This window comes from Rhipicephalus microplus, chromosome 2, assembly GCF_043290135.1.
Source record: "Rhipicephalus microplus isolate Deutch F79 chromosome 2, USDA_Rmic, whole genome shotgun sequence".
Taxonomy (NCBI): domain Eukaryota; kingdom Metazoa; phylum Arthropoda; class Arachnida; order Ixodida; family Ixodidae; genus Rhipicephalus; species Rhipicephalus microplus.
The window spans coordinates 23,496,546-23,502,545 of NC_134701.1; positions in this window are offsets into that span (position 1 = coordinate 23,496,546).

Below are 6,000 nucleotides of genomic sequence, written 5' to 3' on the forward strand. Positions count from 1 at the left end.
GTGGCTGTTTCACAGGGTATACAAGATGGTGGTACTTTGAGTGTTCTCTAGATGGACGCACGGACGGACGCACGGACGGACAGACAGGCAGACTGGCAGACAGACGGACAGGTAGATGGACGCGTAAAGTGGCTATGTGCCACAGGGTATGCGAGATGGCGGTACATTGAGCGTTCTCTAGATTGACGCACGGACGGACACAAGGACGGACAGACAGAAAGACTGGCAGACAGGCGGACAGGTGGACGGACGTGTAAAGCGGCTAGGTGCCCCAGGGTATGCAAGATGGCGGTACATTGAGTGATCTCTAGATGGACGCACGGACGGACGCACGGACAGACAGATAGACAGACTGGCAGACAGAGAGACAGGTAGACAGACGCGTAAAGCGGGTATGTGCCACAGGGTATAGGACGCGCGAGATGGTGGTACTAAGAGTGTTCTCTAGATTGACGCACGAACAGATGCATGGACCAACAGACAGACAGACTGGCAGACAGACGGACAGGTAGACGGACGTAAAAAGCGGCTATGTGCCACAGGGTATGCGAGATGGCAGTACTTTGAGTGTTCTCTAGATGGACGCACGGACGGATGCACGAACGGACGCACGGACGGACGCACGGACGGGCAGACAGACAGACTGGCAGACAGACGGACAGGTAGACAGACGTGTAAAGTGGCTGTTTCACAGGGTATGCGAGATGGCGGTACTTTGAGTGTTCTCTAGATGGACGCACGGATGGACGCACGGACGGACAGACAGACAGGCTGGCAGACAGACGTGTAAAGTGGCTATGTGCCACAGGGTATGCGAGAAGGCGGTACTTTGAGTGTTTTCCAGATGGACGCACGGACGGACAGACAGACAGACTTGCAGACAGACCGACAGGTAGACGGACGTGTAAAGTGGCTGTTTCACAGGGTATACAAGATGGTGGTACTTTGAGTGTTCTCTAGATGGACGCACGGACGGACAGACAGGCAGACTGGCAGACAGACGGACGAGTAGACGGACGTGTAAAGTGGCTATGTGCCACAATGCGAGATGGCGGTAGTTTGAGTGTTCTCTAGAAGGACCCACGGACGGATGCCCCAACGGACATACAGACAGGCTGGCAGACAGACGGACAGGTAGACGGACGTGTAAAGTGGCTATGCGCCACAGGGTATGCGAGATGGCGGTACTTTGAGTGTTCTATAGATGGACGCACAGACGGATGCACGGACGAATAGACAGACAAGCTGGCAGACAGCCGGACAGGTAGACAGATGTGTGAAGTGGCTGTGTGCCACAGGGTATATTGTCACAATGCAGAAACACCAGCAGTCGAATCCAGGAAACTCACTTTAATTGTACCAGAACGCTGGCAAACTGATCGGAAGAGAACCTCGTCTTCTTCTCTCGCTGCGCGTGTTCTTCGTTGTTCTCTTGGCGCCGCTTATTCAATGTGGCATTTGCCCCCCTCCAGAGAGCAGCGTCCCGATGCTCTTCTACAAAAGACGGTGGAGTAGATGCATGGTGTAAATCAGTCCGAAAAGTAGGGCTTCATTCGCACAACGTGCACAATTTCTGGTTTTTGCTGGCGAGTTGTCGAGGGGCTGTCAGGAACGACCACGTAATTAACGTCGCTCAGGCGTTGTAAAACTGTGTAGGGGCCAAAATACTTCTTCAGCAATTTTTCGGACAGTCCCCGGCGGCGGATAGGACTCCATACCCAGACTTTGTCGCCGGCCCGATAGACGACATGTCGGTGTCGCAGATTATAACGTTGGGCGTCGTAATTTTGCTGCTGGGTGATTCGGACGCGCGCAAGCTGCCTCGCTTCTTCTGCTCGTTGGGTAAAAGATGCAGCGTCCAAATCAATGTCATTGCAGTCGTGCAGTAACATGGCGTCAAGCATCGTCGTCACTTCACGGCCATGAAGGAGACTGAACGGCGTTCTCCGTGTAGTCTCTTGCTGCGCTGTATTATAGGCGAACGTGATGTACGGTAGAATGTCGTCCCAGTTCTTGTGATCCACGTCAACGTACATACTCAACATGTCAGCAAGAGTCTTGTTGAGGCGTTCTGTTAAGCCGTTGGTTTGTGGATGATAGGAAGTGGTTTTCCGATGGGCTGTTCCACTGAGCTCAAGCACTGTCTTCAGGAGCGTGGCCGTGAAAGCGGCACCTCGATCTGTTATTATGATTGTTGGAGCACCGTGCCTCAGGACGATATTTTCTACGAAGAATCGTGCGGTTTCAATGGCGGTACCACTTGACAAAGCCTTTGTTTCCGCATAGCGCGTAAGATAATCAGTGGCGACTATTACCCACTTGTTGCCAGCATGGGAAGTCGGATATGGTCCAAGGAGATCCATTCCAATTTGGGCAAAAGGTACCGTGGGCACTTGAATTGGTTGTAATAGTCCAGCTGGTTTTAACGGTGGCGATTTTCGTCGTTGGCAATCGAGGCACGTGCGCACGTAATGCTTCACGATGGCGGGAAGTCTTGGCCAGTAGTATTTCTGTTGGATTCTGGCCAATGTGCGTGTGTATCCGAGATGACCAGACGTTGGCTCATCGTGGCAAGCACAAAGTATCTCCTCACGAAGTGACGTCGGAACGACAAGTAGGTGGGTGCTTCCTCTGGGGGAAAAGTTCTTCTTATAGAGAACACCACGACGTAAGCAGAATGACGGCAGGCTCCTTGCAAATCTTCTAGGGACGGTTGTTGTCCGGCCATTCAAAAATTCAATAAGAGGAAGCAACTCACTGTCTTCTTTCTGCTTGCACGAAATCGTAGTGGTGTCAACGACTCCTACAAACGCCATGCTCTCATCGTCTGTGTCATCGTCGCGCTTTATCGGTGACCTTGATAAGCAATCGGCGTCGGCGTGCTGCCGTCCGGACTTATACACGACCGTCATATCAAACTCTTGAAGGCGTAAGCTCCACCGTGCGAGCCGACCAGACGGGTCTTTCAAGTTGGTCAGCCAGCACAGGGAATGATGGTCGCTGACTACGTGGAAGGAACGACCATAGAGGTACGGACGAAACTTCATAACCGCCCATACGACAGCAAGACACTCTTTTTCCGTTGTGGAGTAGTTGGACTCGGCGCGGGAAAGCGTCCTACTAGCATATGCGATCACACGCTCGGCTGAGTCTTGCCACTGGACTAGTACAGCGCCTAAACCCACGTTGCTGGCATCTGTATGGACCATGGTAGGAGCATCTTCATCAAAGTGAGCAAGCACAGGCGGAGTCTGCAGGCGTTGTCGGAGATCGTCAAATGCCACCTGTTGATCGTCGCCCCATGTGAACGAAACGTCGTCTCTTGTGAGTCGTGTTAACGGCGAGGCTAAGTGGGAGAAATTGGCAATAAACCTTCGGTAGTATGCGCATAGGCCAAGGAAACGCCTGACTGCTTTCTTGTCTTTTGGTACCGGAAATTTTTTGACGGCTGCAATTTTATCGGGATCAGGTCGAACACCTTCATGGCTCACCACATGGCCTAAAAATTGAAGCTCCTTGAAGCCGAAGTGACACTTCTCGGGTTTCAGTGTCAGGCCGGCAGATCTTATTGCCCTGAATACCGATAGCAGCCTGCTCAGGTGTTCCTCAAATGTTTTTGAAAAAACAATGACGTCGTCCAGATAGACCAGACATGTCTGCCACTTAAGGCCTGACAGAACGGTATCCATCAGTCTCTGAAATGTTGCGGGGGCTGAGCACAATCCAAATGGCAAGACTTTAAATTCATAAAGCCCGTCAGGCGTTACAAAAGCCGTTTTTTCTCTATCTCGCTCGTCGACCTCAATTTGCCAATACCCACTTTTGAGGTCCATTGACGAAAAGTAGCGTGCATACCTCAGCCTGTCGAGTGAATCATCGATGCGCGGTAATGGATATACGTCTTTCTTTGTTACGCGGTTCAGCCTGCGGTAGTCGACACAAAATCGCAAGCTTCCGTCTTTCTTTTTAACCAGCACTACCGGCGATGCCCAAGGACTTCTTGACGGCTGGATGACGTCATCATCGAGCATTTTCTTCACTTGTTCTTGGATTGCTTCACGCTCTTTCGGTGCTACGCGGTATGGGTTCTGTCGTATTGGCCTTGCCGTCTCCTCCGTTATTATCCGATGCTTCGTCAGTGGCGTTTGACTGACCCTCGAGGTCGATGAAAAACAGTCTTTGAACTGGTGCAGAAGATCTACTAGACGCTGTCTCTGCGGTGGTGACAAATCCGAGCTTACGTCAATAGGTGGTGGGGCTGACGTGGCTTGCGGCTCGTCCTGTTTTACTACACAGCACTCGCGGATTTCGGTGATCTCGTCGAAGTAGGCAACTGTAGTGCCTTGTGTAATGTGTCGTCGCTCGTTGGTAAAATTCGTCAACAGAACCTCTGCTTCACCGCACACAACATTGACGATACTTCTGGCAATTGCAACACCGCGAGAGAGTAGGAGCGTCAATACTTGTTCAGCGATTCCTTCTCCAGTATTCTGCTCGCTGCACGTGACTGAAACAAGGCGGCACGATAACGGAGGTACGGTCACATCGTCAATGACTCGTAGGGATTTTCGGTGTAGCGCTGCGCTTTGATCCGCTGAAAAGGTCAGTACACCGTCCGGAATATTGATGATGGCACCATATTCACGCAAGAAATCCATCCCCAAGATTGCCTGCTTGCAACACTCAGAAAGGATAACAAAAGTTGCGACGAAGGATGCATCCCCTATCTTCATTCTTGCGGTGCACTTTCCGGTAGGTGTGAGTAGCTGCCCTCCAGCTCCTCTAATTTGCGGTCCTGTCCATTCCATTCTAACCTTCCTGAGCGTGTCTGCCAGACTTTCACTCATTATTGAGAAGTCCGCGCCAGTGTCGACCAATGCCATGACGTCATGTCCGTCAATCGTAATTGCAACTTCGGCAGTAACAACCCCATCTTTCGTCGATTCATTGAAAATGTGTCTCTCTTCGCTCGGCAGTAATGGGGGATTTTCAGCACTTCGACGATTCGCAACCTTCCCCCCTGAGGTCGCTGCTTTTAGTTTCCCCGGCGTGGACTAGGAGATCTCCCTCTTGGCATGTCAGTGGTGCTCCGTCTAGAAGATGGAGAATAACGCCCAGGAGAGGGTGAGCGTGACCGAAACCCAGGAGGAACATCCCGCGGGGTCATGACATTCGTGTCGACGTCAGGTGTTCCGTTGAAATGGCGGCGAGGAACCGTAGAAGGAAACCCTTGGTACCCTGCGGCGCGATACGGGCAATACCGAACGATGTGGCCTGCTTCCCCACAGTGAAAGCACAGGGGCCTATGATCAGGGGTACGCCAGATGTCAGTTTTGCGAAGTGGTGGCCGCCTCGGCATCGAAGTTTCTCTGTAGTACCAAGGCGCTGTCTGCGGATGTTGCTGGTGGTACTGATGTGGTGTAGGCACGTTCGATGGCTGTCGGCGAACTACGTCTGCATAGCTTGCCCTGGGAGTGCTCGTGTTCGGCTCAGGAAGCGAGAGCGCTTGCCTGATCTCCTGGCGTACAACTTCCGTTACTGAGGCGATCGCGCAGTCGTTCGGTTTGGCGACGAGTTTCTTGACCTCTTCTTGTACGATTTCTCGTATTAGTTGGCGCAAAGAACCTTCGTCGGGTGTTGTTGCTGTGGTAGAGGCTGCCACGCTGATCGGTGCACTGTGGGTTGGGCGGTCATACTGGCGATAACGTAGATGCAGTGCGCGTTCGATAGATGTCGCCTCCTTGGAGAATTCATCCACACTTGTGGGCGGGTTTCGTACGAGACCAGCGAACAGCTGCTCCTTAATGCCCCGCATGAGGTGGCTAACCTTTTTGGCTTCGGGCATATTAGGATCTGCTCGACGAAATAGCCGCGCCATGTCCTCAACAAACATCGTAACGGATTCATTCGGTTTCTGAATCCGTGACTCGAGGAGACGCTGTGCGATTTCTCGTCTTTCAGTGCTCGCGAACGTGTCGAGGAACTTCTGCCGGAACTCGT